The 15951-nt window shown below is 43.9% G+C and overlaps 1 non-coding gene across 1 annotated transcript; it reads left to right on the top strand.

Annotated features, from left to right (window-relative positions):
- Window positions 1–15275: 15275 nt before the first annotated feature.
- Trnat-cgu (transfer RNA threonine (anticodon CGU)) lies at window positions 15276–15350 on the top strand. The gene has a single exon. It is a non-coding gene; the product is annotated as a tRNA-Thr (tRNA).
- The last annotated feature ends 601 nt before the right edge of the window (window positions 15351–15951 follow it).

The raw sequence follows: 15951 nt of genomic DNA, 5'->3' as shown, positions 1-15951 counted from the left end.
ATGGTCGTATGCGTGTTTGGCGCCGTGCAGGTGAGCGCCACAATCAGGACTACATACGACCGAGGCACACAGGGCCAACACCCGGCATCATGGTGTGGGGAGCCATCTCCTACACTGGCCGTACACCACTGATGATCGTCGAGGGGACACTGAATAGTGCACGGTACATCCAAACCGTCATCGAACCCATCGTTCTACCATTCCTAGACCGGCAAGGGAACTTGCTGTTCCAACAGGACAATGCACGTCCGCATATATCCCGTGCCACCCAACGTGCTCTAGAAGGTGTACGTCAACTACCCTGGCCAGCAAGATCTCCGGATCTGTCCCCCATTGAGCATGTTTGGGACTGGATGAAGCGTCGTCTCACGCGGTCTGCACGTCCAGCACGAACGCTGGTCCAACTGAGGCGCCAGGTGGAAATGGCATGGCAAGCCGTTCCACAGGACTACATCCAGCATCTCTACGATCGTCTCCATGGGAGAATAGCAGCCTGCATTGCTGCGAAAGGTGGATATACACTGTACTAGTGCCGACATTGTGCATGCTCTGTTGCCTGTGTCTATGTGCCTGTGGTTCTGTCAGTGTGATCATGTGATGTATCTGACCCCAGGAATGTGTCAATAAAGTTTCCCCTTCCTGGGACAATGAATTCACGGTGTTCTTATTTCAATTTCCAGGAGTGTTTTTGTAAGTAGAGACGGAATGTATACACTAAGCGGAAACTAATAGGCAGGTATTAGAACTTACGGCCCCTTTCACTGGGACGAGTTTATTAAATACCTGATTCTTAAAATTTCCTTCTCTTTGGGCAAGGCAAGACATTCTAATACGGAAAAATATTTGTAAGGGCAAAAGGCATCGTAGCAAATAAATATGATCAAACTTACTTCATACAGCGGCATACAGAGAAACATCGTCCTTTGCATTGCAGATTTTTGAACTAGTTTACAAGCATTTGAGAGAGAAAATATTGTTTTGGAAACATATAGAATATATGGCAATCATGAAAAATGATCCGCTGCAGTATTTGAAATACAGTCTTAGGTTGCAAAATGTTCTTTAATAGCTTAACAAGGACGTATTTTGCCCTGGCAAGGCATCATCACGTTATCTGAAAACATAAACGGACGACGATATTACAATAAGCCCGGCGGGGTTCTATCCTGGACTACTACCAAGGCAAAATAAGCTTCAAAAACCGCGCGAATAAAGAAACTTAACTCACGGTACAAAATCAGAAAATTTTCTGCCAAAAAGCATCCATCAAGAAGGCATGATACCGCATAAAACGTATTAAAATGCAACCCACATGCAAAAAATAGTAAAAACTAAAATCACCTGGATCGTCCATGAATAAAGAGCGAAGTACAAACGTCAGGGAGGCGACGACAGCCATAGCAGCGCAGAACAGCGCCTCGCCCGCAAACCGTAAACAATCTACAATACAACGACCGCAGAGCCACGTCCGTATTCACACAGTGCACACATAACAAATAGGAGTTCATGCAAACGACTCGGCTAGTAGTAATGACAGTCGCCACGCGGTGCAGCAGTCGGGGGTACGGCGTGATAACGGCGTAAAATTCAAACAGTAACGAATACATTAAGAAATAAATGAAACATAATAGAGCATATGGGAATATACACAATGCAGGACAAGCTAAGCACAGAGACATAGAAAACTCTTATGCTCAAAAGCAGTGTGAAAGAATAATGAAATATAATACGTAGAGCAGTAAAATAAAGATTAGATTACAAATATATGGCTAAAAGGTAACAACGCCAAAAATCTACAGTACAACTTGATACGCACGGCAAGCTGTCAAGGCCCTGGTAATAAGAAGCTAAAAACTAGTAATAATTTGTTTAAAAATGGGAAACTTGCAATCATATAAAACCTGATTGTTGCTCGATAACTGGTCATTTAGTAACATATCCTTCATAGCGTCTGAATGTTCAACAATTTCGATCTCTTCAAGCACATTGAACCTCTTACCTTTGGGAGCGTAGGTGGCTGGTGGCGACTGGATTTAATGTGCCAGAGAAGGCGTAATTATGCTTAATCTTAATATCTTTTCGAATAGGATGCTTTTTAATAAGTTTTATGCGGTGTCACACGTTCTTGAGGAATGCTTTTTGCCAGAAAATTTTTGATTTTTTAACGAGAGTTCCACTACGTTCCTCTATATAATTTTATTCGGTCAGTTTTTGAAGCTTATTTTGCTTTGATAGTAGTGCGCTATAGGACCACGCTAGATTTGTTGAATATCGTCGTCCCCTCTTAGTTTTAGATAACCTGATAACGTGCTGTCCGGGCGAAACACGTCGTTCCTAAACTAATAATGAACATCCTGCAAACTACGAATGTGTGTGTGTTTTTTTTTTTTTTTTAATAGTAGCAATAGAAGGTTGCAGTAGCACCACGCAGAGATGGAATTGATTAATTTCTTCGATCTGTCGTAGACAAATTAATAATTTTCGTTTGGCTCCCAGTCGGGTGCAGCCTGCTACTTCGGCAACTTGGCCAGATTCATTGTAGTGACGCATGTGATATGTATGCTCAGCTGCGGGTACTGTACAAGATAGCATCAAAGATTTTATCATGAAAAACGTGGAAATGGAACTATAGTTACGAAACCGGTAATGATGATTTACAGCATAGCCGGCCGCTGTGACCGAGCCATTCTAGGCGATTCAATCTGGAACTGTGCAACCGCGACGATCGCAGGTTCGAATCCTGCCTCGGGCATGGATATGTGTGATGTCCTTAGGCTAGTTAGGTTTCAGTAGTTCTAAGTTCTAGGGGACTGATGACCTCAGATGTCCCATAGTGCTAAGAGCCATTTGAACCATTTGATTTAGATCATAGACGTCCCAGGACAATTCACGCTCGCTTTGGCAAGACCGAGCCAACCGTTACATTTACACCTGAATCAGTACTCCGCAAACCACCTTACGGTGTGTTGCAGAGGGTATTTCGCGCATCACAGTCGCTTTCTCCTTTTCCCGTTTCAATCGTGAATGGTTAGTAGAACGACCGATCGTTGTGAAGCCTCCGTGTGGGCTGAAACCTCTCTAATGATAAAACTGAAGAGCCAAAGAAACTGGTGCACCTGCCTAATATCGTGTAGGGCACCCCAACACGCAGAAGTGCCGCAACACGACGTGGCATAGACTCGACTAATACACATATCATAAAAGATTTGCATCACTCCGGTTCCCACAACTGCTGAAGATAGACGTTGAGTGTGGATACTGTATCACAGACACAGTCCCTTTGGCTGTTCAGATATGTCACTTAACACGCCCAAAGATGTAAACAACCATGCATGAGCAGCACCTATTAGACGGAGAGGGTCCAACAGTCGATCAGTTCCAGTCATTCCCCTGAAAGGGGGTACACAGCTCGTGTTGTCTGTAGTTCAACCATGCCTAGACAATCAGTACCGCGGTTCGATCGTATCCGCATTGTTAATTTGTGCCAGCAAGGGCTCTCAATAAGGAAAGTGTCCAGGTATCTCGGAGTGAACCAAAGCAATGTTGAGTAGATACAGAGAGAACTGTCGATGACATGCCTCGCTCAGGCCACCGAAGGGCTACTACTGCAGTGGATGACCACTACCTAACTCTGACAGCAACGCCACCATGTTGAATAATTCTTTCCATTCAGCCACATGACGTTGTTGTTGCTGTGGTCTTCAGTACTGAGACTGGTTTGATGCAACTCTCCATGCTACCCTATCCTGTGCAAGCTTCTTCATCTCCCAGTACTTACTGCAACCCACATCCTTCTGAATCTGCTTAGTGTATTCATCTCTTGGTCTCCCTCTATGATTTTTACCCTCCACGCTGCCCTCCAATGCTAAATTTCTGATCCCTTGTTGCCTCAGAACATGTCCTACTAACCGGTCCCTTCTTTTTGTCAAGTTGTACCACATACTGCTCTTCTCTCCAATTCTATTCAATACTTCATCATTAGTTATGTGATCTACCTATCTAATCTTCAGCATTCTTCTGTAGCACCACATTTCGAAAGCTTCTATTCTCTTCTTGTCCAAACTATTTATCGTTCATGTTTCACTTCCACACATGGCTACACACCATACAAATACTTTCAGAAACGACTTCCTGACACTTAAATCTATACTCGATGTTAACAAATTTCTCTTCTTCAGAAACGCTTTCCTTGCCATTGCCAGTCTACATTTTATATCTTCTCTACTTCGACCATCAGAAGTTATTTTGCTCCCCAAATAGCAAAACACCTTTACTACTTTAAGTGTCACATTTCCTAATCTAATTCCCTCAGCATCACCCGACTTACTTCGACTACATCCCATTATCCTCGTTTTGCTTTTGTTGATGTTCATCTCATATCCTCCTTGCAAGACACTGTCCATTCCGTTCAACTGCTCTTCCAAGTCCTTTGTTGTCTCTGATAGAATTACAATGTCATCGGCAAACCTCAAAGTATTTATTTCTTCTCCATAGGTTTTAACACCTATTCCGAATTTTTCTTTTGTTTCCTTTACTGCTTGCTCAATTTACAGATAGAATAACATCGGGGAGAGGCTACAACCCTGTCTCACTCCTTTCCCAACCACTGCTTCCCTTTCATGCCTCTCGACTCTTATAACTGCCATCTGGTTTCTGTACAAATTGTAAATAGCCTTTCGCTCCCTGTATTTTACCCCTGCCACCTTTAGAATTTGAAAGAGAGTATTCCAGTTAACATTGTCAAAAGCTTTCTCTAAGTCTACAAATGCTAGAAACGTAGGTTTGCCTTTTCTTAATCTTTCTTCTAAGATAAGTCGTATGGTTAGTATTGCCTCACGTGTTCCAACATTTCTACGGAATCCAAACTGATCTTCCCCGAGGTCCGCTTCTACCAGTTTTTCCATTCGTCTGTAAAGAATTCGCGTTAGTATTTTGCAGCTGTGACTTATTAAACTGATAGTTCGGTAATTTTCACATCTGTCAACACCTGCTTTCTTTGGGATTGGAATTATTATATTCTTCTTGAAGTCTGAGGATATTTCGCCTGTCTCATACATCTTGCTCACCAGATGGTAGAGTTTTGTCATGACTGGCTCTCCCGAGGCCATCAGTAGTTCTAATGGAATGTTGTCTACTCCCGGGGCCTTGTTTCGACTCAGGTCTTTCAGTGCTCTGTCAAACTCTTCACGCAGTATCTTATCTCCCATTTCATCTTCATCTACATCCTCTTCCATTTCCATAATATTGGCCTCAAGTACACCGCCCTTGTATAAACCCTCTATATACTCCTTCCACCTTTCTGCCTTCCCTTCTTTGCATCCATATCGGCAGCATATTGGCGAGGAATTCGTCTTCATGGACGACAATTCGCGCCCCCATCTTGCACATCTTGTGAAAGACTTCCTTCAGGATAACGACATCGCTCGGCTAGTGTCCAGCATGTTGTCCAGACATGAACCCTATCGGACATGCTTGGGCTGGATTGAAAAGGGCTGTTTATGGACGACATGACCCACTAACCACTGTGAGGGATCTACACCGAATCTCCGTTGAGGAGTGGGACAATCTGGACAAACAGTGCCTTGATGAACTTGTGGATAGTATGTCACGACGAACACAGGCATGCATCAACGAAAGAGCACGTGCTACTGGGTATCATAGGTACCGGTGTGTACAGAAATTTGGACCACCACCTCTGAAGGTCTCGCTGTAAGGTGGCACAACATACAGTGTGTGTTTTTTATGAGCAATAAAAAGGGCGGAAATGAAGTTTATATTGATCTCTATTCCAGTTTTCTGTACAGGTTCCGGAACTCTCGGAAACTAGGTGATGCAAAACTTTTTTCTGATGTGTGTATTTGAAGTAGTGCAGGAGGAAACTGACACCACGAATCCTGTAGAGTTGTCCACAAACCCATAAGAGTACGAGAGGGAGGAGATCTCCTCTGAACAGGACGGTCCAGAGCATACCAGATATGTTCATTCATGCTCATGTCTGGGTAGTTTGGTGGCCAACGGAACTGTTTAAACTCAGAAGACTATTCCTGGAGCCACACTGTAGCAATTCTGGACGTGTGAGGTGTCGCATTGTCCTTCTGGAATTGTTCAAGTCCGTCGGAATGCACAATGGACATGAATGGATGCATCTGATCAGACATGATGTTTACGTACATGTTAATTGCCAGAGTCGTACTGTTTCTAGATGTATCAGGGGTCCCATATGACTCCAACTGCACACGCCTCACACCAATACAAAGCCTCCATCAGCTTGAACGTGCAGGGTCCATGAATTCTTGAGGTTGTCTCCATACCCGTACACGTCCATCCGCTCGACAGAATTTGAAACGAGACTCGTCCGACCAGGCAACATGTTTCCAATGATCAACAGTCCAATGTCGGTATTCATGGGCACAGGTGAGGCGAAAAGGTTTGTGTTGTACAGTAATCAAGGGTACACGAGTGGACCTTCGGCTCCTAAAGCCCACATCGATGATGTTTCGTTGAATGATTCGCACGCTGACTCTTGTTGATGACCCAGCATTGAAACCTGCAGCAATTTGCTGATGGGTTTCATTTCTGTCACGTTGAACGGTTCTGTCCAGCCGTCGTTGCTCCCTTTCTTGCAGGATGTTTATCCGGCCGCAGCGATGTTAGAGATTTGGTGTTTTACCGGGTTCATGATATTCACGGTACACTCATGAAACGGTCATACGGGAAAATCCCCACTTCGTCGCTACGTCGGAGATGCTGTGTCCCATAGCTCGTACACGGACAATAATTCCATGTTCAAACTCACTTAACTTTTAATAACCTGCTATTGTAGCAGCAGTAACCGATGTAGCATCTGCACCAGACACTTGTTGTCTTATATAGACGTTGCCAACCGCAGCGCCGCATTCTGCTGTTTACATACCTCTGTATTTGAATATTCATGCCTGTACCAGTTTCCTTGGCGCTTCAGTGTAACTTCATGGTCTTTTCACGAGATACACGTAGGAGGAAGCAATAAACTGATTGACTCTCCTAGGAACTTATGCTCTTGGAACTGAAAACATTCAGTCTATACAAACAAAGTATATGTTATAAATAGAGACAAGTGGATTCAGACAGGTGATGAAATTTCAAATCGAATGACTGCAATCATGGCTGGATTACGTGTCTATAAGCAATTACTTAGTATGATAATGTCTCACGACATTCTGCATGATGCAGTACAAAACAACAATGCGTTGTCTAAGTATTCTAAGTATTACTTCACTATTGCTCGACCTTCGCTGATTATTTACAACATATCCTACTAGTCACCATTACATCTGCATTCCACCCGAATAGAGAGACTAAAATGTTGCTAACAGTTTCACCGTTGGGTTTAATTATCATGATGTCTCACGTAAAGAGATAGATACTGCAATCGCCCTCTTACAAATTCAGTGAAGGTGGAATTCAGCACGGTAGACTGCCATAAAGCAAGATAGCGGTGTGGCTCCTCGGCCGTTTCTTCGCAGCGGGCAGGTGAAATACAGCGCGATTAATTCACTCTTATCTTTCAGGTGTCCTGGAACTCCCAGAGGAAAGAGGGTCTGCCTACTGTCCACGGAAGCAGGAATGAAACTAAAAGTAATGACGATGCCCGTGTTTCAGATGCGAGGCCGAATGTATTTGGTTTTTTTTTCCGCTCAGCAGCTGAGGACATTAAAGATGTGGAAAGAAAATAATGCCTTCCATTACAAACAGTTGCTGACTGCAGAGATTCTACGTACATTTATAGTGCATAAAGTTAAGTTTCATGTTATCAGCATTAACATTACCAGATATTCTGATTATTCAAAAGAAAGGAACTGAAGTTCAATAACCTGCGAAGTGATTCAACGGAAGTAATGACACTTGTACGGCAAAGTAATTGTCAGGCACCACCAACGCAATGTTCTCTCCCTCCGCACAGTCATAGAAAAGCTGTCAGAGAGTAAACATTTAAACGCCAAAGCAGTAGACTTTCCAAACTAGGGTGCAAATAGGATAATTTGCACAGGCTTTAAGGCATTTAGCAATGTTCTTTTCATCCTCTTGGTTCCCATTGAGCTATAGTGAGAAGAAAGAAATTTGATTAAAATTTGTTTCTGTGGCAACATTCAGTAAAAGCTCTTTGTTCTCGTAAACATTGGGCTGTTGTCTTTCGGTAACTGTCGCTTCCTTCCGTTCCTGCAAATATGTCTTACATTCAGATTATTTCTCTCGACACCGTGACCATAAGAGCGTCTGACTTCCTGTCTTGTAGCAGGTATTTCTGCAGAAGATTGTTTTATATACTCGGGCAGGTGGGACGGTACAGACGAGGAACAGTTAGTAGAAGCTTAACCTGATTTAGCTATTTTTCTGTACATGTGGAATTTGAGGCACAATACCGGATTATTGGTGGAAATAGCCCTGTCACACGCAGTAAACTGCTGGAAAAAATTCCAGATGATTTAAAACGAATGTCGGGGTTTTATGGCTTTGTACCATATTTTATTTTCGAGTTGCAGTTGTAAGTAGTGCATCAAATGAAAGAGCAATTCAAATAATTTTTCGTGCAAGTGTTCAGTGTAGGCACCATTTGTCACGTCCGCCCCTGTAGCTGAGTGGTCAGAGCGACAGAATGTCAATGGTAAGGGTCCAGATTCGATTCCCGGCTGGGTCGGAGATTTTCTCCGCTCAGGGACTGGGTGTTGTGTTGTTCTAATCATCATCATTTCATCCACATCGACGAGCAAGTCGCCGAAGTGGCGTCAAATCGAAAGACTTGCACCCGGTGAACGGTCTACCCGACGGGAGGCCCTAGTCACACGACATTTACATTTAACATTTGTCACACGGCTCACGTCGTGTCTATAGACGAGTTCTTCCCGAATCAGTCTGTCCAGAGTAATTGTTGCAACAACATATTCAGCCCAGTTTCTAAAGTAGGGTAGATTAACTGGTAACGGAGGCAGCTACTCATGATCCTTTATGAATCCTCAAAGGTAAAAATCGCATGACGTCAGATTAGGTGAACATGGCGTCCATGCAAAGCAAACTCTGCCACCCGGCCTCTTGTGAACAGCTCCAGTGATCGGGTACAACATCGTTTAACAAATCGCTTGCACTGAGTTACACCAGCCAGGCAGCGAATAGTCTTTTGACTAATGAAGCTCTCTGGTTCAGCTTCTTCCAATCTACGAAAGAGCTCTAGTTCTAGCGCATCAAGATAAGACAGACCAGTTACGGGTACTTAACCGAAAAGGAAAGGTACGTAAATTTTCTGCCGGGATACAAAAACGCTCAATTTAGAGGAATCTTGTTGCAACTGTACCATCTCGTGGGTATTTGCTGACACCCATGTGTACACATTATGTGTGTTCACATTTCCGTTTGGGTGTCATGTCGATTCATCACTGAAGACGCCTCATCCAGAAAATTTTCATCGTCATGCAACAATATTTCGCTTGCAAAGTTGGCACGTAGACTACAGTCTGTACGCTTTATGCATTGAAGAGCCGAAGAAACTGGTTCACTTGCCTAATATCATGTACGGATACCGCGAGCACGCAGCAGTGCCTCAACACGACGTGGCATGGACTCGACTAATGTCTGAAGTAGTTCTGGAGGAAACTGACACCATGAATCCTGTAGGGCTGTCTATAAACCCGTAAGAGTACGAGGGGATGGAGATCTCTTCTGAACAGCACTTTGCAAGACATCCCAGATATGGTCAATAATGTTCACAGTTCAAATGGCTCTAAGCACTATGGGACTTCAACACCTTAGGTAATCAGTCCTCTAGACTTAGAACTACGTAAACCTAACTAACCTATCACACACATCCATGCCCGACGCAAGATTCGAACCTGCTACCGGAGAATCCGCGTGATTCCGGACTGAAGCCCATAGAACCTCTCGGCCACGGCGGCTGGCAATAATGTTCATGCCTGGGGAGTTTCGTGGGCAGCGGAAGTGTTTTAGACTCATAAGAGTGTTGCTGAAGCCACTCTGTACCAATTCTGGATGGGTGGGGTGTCGCACTGTCCTGCTAGAATTGACCAAGTCCGACTGCTAGTGATATGAGGCCGTTGGGATCCAGCACGGCGTTCCGTATTACCTTCCTGAACCCACCGATTCCATATTCTCCTAACAGTCATTGGATCTCGACCAACGCGAGCAGCAATGTCGCGATACGATAAACCGCAATCGCGATAGGCTACAATCCGACCTTTATCAAAGTCGGAAACGTGATGGTACGCATTTCTCCTCCTTACACGAGGCATCACAACAACATTTCACCAGGCAACGCCGGTCAACTGCTGTTTGTGTTATGAGAAATCTGTTGGACACTTTCCTCATGTCAGCACGTTGTAGGAGTCGCCACCGTCGCCAACCTTGTGTGAATGATCTGAAACATTAGTCATTTGCATATCACAGCATCTTCTTCCTGTCGGTTAAATTTCGCGTCTGTAGCAAGTCATCTTCTTGGTGTAGCAATTTTAATGGTCAGTAGTGTATAAACATTGTTTTCAGGAGGTAGTTGTGCGTAGTGCAGCCTTGTACGGAAGGCACAGGTGTACGATAAGCAGTTCAGACAAGAAGAGAATATAAGCTTCTCAAACGTACCGCAGTAGATGAATGCTGATATTTAGATCGGAAGCCCGAGCAACAAACGAGGAAAATAGGGGAGAAAGAAATCTATGCCACAACTTGAGTAGAAGGAGAGGTCGGTTTTTACTAACGGAGAGAAGTGTTGGAAAAGAGGATAGGTAACAACTGTACAGGGAGACGAAGGGGTTAGGTGGATGTAGGCTGCAATAATTATTCGGAGATGAGGAAGTTTGCAAGGAGTAAAGTAGCGTGAAGAGGTGCGTCAGACCAATTTTCGGACTGAACAACACAACAACAAGAACAACTGCAGCGTTAGGGATGGCTGAGGCTTACGTAGGCAGAGCTGTGTGTTGATGGAGGATTAGATGTCATGAGAGCCCGTGCGAGTATCAGCCTACATATGTCAGTTCCGAGCGGAATAAAATAACGTCTTGCATAAACAAAACTTACTAGTATCATAGAGGACGGGTGATAAATTATTCACACAACACAACTTTCGTAGTACTAGGAAGCATTTTTGTAAACAGTAAACAGCAGTCGGAACAGAAAACAGGAAAGAAAAGCAGTAGGATGGGTGATGGCAAACATTCGTGGCTGGCAAATTTATAGTCACACATTCGTTCTCGCGAACTGTCGGACGCTCCACGCCCACCACATTCCCAAGTCGATGAATTCCATCACAGCTCGAGGGTAGGCAAGAACAAGCGGTTGGAACGCCGCCCGGAGATAAAATATTCAGAAGCCAGTGAAAAGAGCAAGAGACCTCGTTCCGCCTGAAAAGGTCACGTTTTCGAGACTTAACTTCATGAGGTAGTGTTATGTAGAAAAAGTGACTGAGCAAGAGGAGAAGAAAGGGAAATGAAAATAATACCAGAGACGTTTCATCCTCGGATGAAAGGGTTTTGAGGTCGTTACATTGGGGCTATCAGAATAAATTGAGGAAGATCAAGGTATGAACGCGGAAATGTAGTCATTTTGACAATCATGGGTATTTGATACCGTAGATATCGCTGCCTTACCCCTGAAAATGACACAGCAGAATTTCTCAAAATGTACACTTATGTAGATCGGCAGTTAACACGTAACTTTATATCAGTGAACCGTCTGTGGAATGAAAATTTTTTGAGGAAAAATGTACTGTCAGTGAATGTGTCAGTCCTTCGTTAATTCCTCCCAGTGAACAAATGACATCTATGATACAGGATTATACTGGTTCATGGGAAGTAACACTGCACCCATAATCCAAACTATACACATTGTTACCGGAAATTGTCTTTGCTTCATGTACAAAACATGCTAATGCCGTGTTCGAAAGCACACTGCACTACCCACGTCTTACTCACCGGAAAATTCCATTTTATTTCCAAAACTGTTTTCGTGACATTTGGTTCCATTTCAGTTTCGTGAAATGATTACCCAGTGTTTGTATTTTTTGCTCATCTTTTAACTGAAGACGATTCTTATTTTCCGTAGAGCTGAATCATTGATACTGTCAAAAGAGTCTTGTTCAGCGCACTTACTTCCTACTTTAGTAAGCGGTCAACATACTTCAGTGCCTCATTGTGCGTGATAAAACATGAGGCACATGTATTCTAAACGAAAAACTTTGTTCTAATCGTAACAAAAGACTTCACCTGTCGTGTCTATTTTCCTAAAATCGCCGGATAACACACAAATGATCCGCAAACCGCGTACTCTTCATTGGGGCAACCGGGAGCTAGGTGTATGTTATGCTGATAATAGGCTGTTGTATCCAAGAGACAACATTAAGTATATCGTTTCTAACGTCCCAGACATGAATGATTACTTTTGTTCAGTATGAGGATGTGCGCGTAGTCTGGGTCTGAAACTCACTTTATGAGACATCAGAGCAGGGGTGAAGCATGATCTGATCAATTTTTACGACATGCACCTGTAGCGGTTTAATACCAGTAGGTTGATACGGTCCTTACAGAAGGTCCAATGTCTTAATGCCGTGCCACTTGACTGAGGGTAACGGTTGAGATTCATGTAGTGACCATTACGTCGCCTTCATGGGCGGCAATGTGCGCTTTAGCAATAGGAACCACTTTTTCTTCTTGGGTTACCTTCCTGTCCTTCTTCACTAGGGCGGAAAAACCCTTGGCAGTCCCGAGAATCTAACCTGGGTAGGCAGACATTCTAAGGGCTCGGTTACAATGACGGGGACGTGCACATTTTGATGTCACTGGAAAAGCTTATAAGCATATCCTGCATTAATTATTTAACTAAGTCGCCCATGCGATGAAGAAATCAGAGGTGTCAGTTTTTTTATAAACTGGTATAATTCATTTAAATAAAAATAAGCAGATCTCTGGAAATGGTCATAAATGATAAAATTATAACCGTTTTGAGAATCAAACCCAGATCAGTGGTAGAAATTTCTCAATCCCTACAAACCTCGCAGTTTTGAGGGGCACCAGAAGGAGACAATAGTTGCTACGAGAGCGAGGCAGCGTTGTAGCCTATCCTTCTACCTCTGTTACACGATGTGTACATAGAGAAAGAACTAAAGGAAACTAAGGAAAGTTTTGGCGACGGAATAAACGTTATGGAGAACAGGTAAGTACCATTATCGTTATTAATGTCATGGACAGTATGGACAGTAAAGGACTTTGGACATTATTTAAACGAAATAGATAACACTTTAAAAACAGATTAATAAATTAACATCAATCAGAGCAATTGAATGCAGTTGAATTAAATCAGGTGATGCTGAGAGGATTAAATTAGGAAAGTAGATTATGAAGAGTTTTGAAGTTTGACAAGCAGAATAACTGACCATTACGGAGGTCGGCCCGGAGCGAAGCAGGCAGCGAAAGACTTCCCAGGCGGCCGAACATAAGGCCTCCCCGGTTTGTCTGACAAACAGGTTCCAGGTGCTGTCTGTGGCTGACACTGTCGCTGAGCCAGATGCTGTCGCCTGTCCTGTTTCAGAGGAATCCACTCAGCCTGCAAGATCCGGACAATCACATACAGAGGGATTATTGATAGTTTGGAGCTCCAACGTTAGGCGCATTATAGGGCTCCTCAGGGACATGGCTGCCAAGAAGGAGAAGAAAACCAATATGCACTCCGTGTGCATACTGGGTGGAGTCATTCCAGATGTGGAAAGGGTGCTCCCGGATGCCATGAAGAGCACAGGGTGCAGCCAACCGCACGTGGTTGCTCACGTCGGTAAAAATGATGTGTGTCACTTTGGATCAGAAGAGATTTTCTCTGGTTTCGAGCTACTAACAGAAGTGGTAAAGGCTGCCAGTCTTGCTTGCAAGATGAAAGCAGAACTGACCATTTGCAGTATAGTCGACAGGACCAACTGCGGACATTTGGTACAGAGCTGAATGGAGAGTCTCAATCAGAAGCACAGACGGTTCTGCGACCGTGTAGGCTCCAGATTCCTCGACTTGGGCCAAAGGGTGGTTGGGCTTCGGGTTCCGCTGAATAGGTCAGGAGTCCACTACACGCAGGAGGCGACTACACGGGTAGCAGGGGCAGTTTGGCGTGGACTGGGTTGTTTTTTTAGGTTAGAGAATCTTGGGAAAACAAAAAAAGGACTTCAGTCACAAAGGGTGCAGGCCAAACAGTGGAGGAACTTAGATACAGGAACCATCGGTATAACAGTTGTAAATTGTCGTAGCTGTGTTGGGAAAGTAGCTGAGCTCCAAGCTCTAATAGAAAGCACTGATGCTCAAATTGTTATAGGCACTGAAAGCTGGCTAAAGCCGGATATAAGTCAGCCGAAGTTTTTGCGAAGAGCCTAACGGTATTCCGAAACGATAGGCTAAACACGATTGGCGGTGGTGTGTTTGTTGCTGTCAGAAGTAGTTTATCTTGTCGCGGAATTGAAGTAGATACTTCCTGTGAGTTAGTACGGGCAGAGGTCATTGTCGGCAACCGGAATAAAATAATAAGTGGATCCTTTTACCGACCTGCCAATTCATATGATACAGTTGCTGAAAGGTTCAAAGAAAACTTGAGTTTGATTTCAAACACGTACCCGACTCATAGGATAATAATTGGTGGTGACTTTAATTTACCCTCGATATGTTGGCGAAAATACATGTTTAATTCCGGAGGTACGCATAAAATATCATCCGAAATTGTGCTAAACACAGTCTCTGAAAATTATTTCGAGCACTTTGTTCATAAGCGTACGCGAATAGTAAACGGTTGTGAAAACACAATTGATCTCTTAGGAAAAACTAATCCTGAGTTAATAACGAGCATCGAAACGGATACAGGGATTAGTGAACACTGAGTTGTCGTAGGGAGACTGAATATTGTAATCCCCAAACCCTCGAAAAATAAGCGAAAAATATACCTATTCAAAAAAGCAGATAAAAATTCACTTGACGCCTTCCTAAGAGACAATCTCCAGTCATTCCAAAATAATATAAGACAAGATGTGGCTTAAATTCAAAGAAATAGTATCGGCAGTAATTGAGAGATTTATACCAAATTAATTACCAAACGACGGAGCTGGTCCTCATTGGTACACAAAACGGGTTAGAACACTGTTGCGGAAACAACGAAACCAACATGCCAAACTTAAACTGAGCAAAATCCCTAAGATTGGCGATCATTTACAGAAGCTCGAAGATTAGCGCGGTACTGGCAGAAGTACAGCTGTGAGGAGGGGGTGTGAGTCGTGCTTGGGTAGCTCAGTTGGTAGAGCACTTGCCCGCGTAAGGCAAAGGTCCCGAGTTCGAGTCTCGGTCCGGCACACAGTTTTAATCTGCCAGGCAGTTTCATAATATTTCACCTGTTGTAGTTCCGATGAACCAACAGTTACGGCAAGACGATTGTACAGAGTGCATCAAAAAGGGTTGGGTTGCTTATGGGAGGAGAACAGACAGCGAGGTCATCTGTCTCATCGGATTAGGGAAGAACGGGGAAGGAATTCGCCCGTGCCCTTTCAAAGCAACCATCCCGGAAAATGCCTGGAGTGATTTAGGGAAATCACGGAGAACCTAAATCAGGATGGCTGGACGCGGGATTGAACCGTCGTCCTCCCGAATGCGAGTCCATTGAGTATCAAAAAGGACTTTGCAACTTTTCAATGATACAGAAATTTATTGAGGTAACGTACAGAGTCGGTATATGTGTCATTTTGTAGCAAACAAACTCATGTTTGTTTCACGTAGCGGATCAGTACCTCATTCCGCCACCAGGAGCGCCAGCATAGTGCATGGTTAAAATGGCTTCTTTCACTGGTGCGGAGCGTGCCCACCTCGCTACCCAGACTTGCCGCCACTGGATTTATTTCTCTGCGATTTCATTAAAGACCGTGTGTATGTTCCTCCCCTACCAGACAAATTAGTCGAC

This window comes from Schistocerca serialis, chromosome 1 (assembly GCF_023864345.2).
Source record: "Schistocerca serialis cubense isolate TAMUIC-IGC-003099 chromosome 1, iqSchSeri2.2, whole genome shotgun sequence".
Classification (NCBI taxonomy): domain Eukaryota; kingdom Metazoa; phylum Arthropoda; class Insecta; order Orthoptera; family Acrididae; genus Schistocerca; species Schistocerca serialis.
Note: the sequence above shows the minus strand (reverse complement) of the source record. Positions and strands in the feature narration are given on the sequence as shown.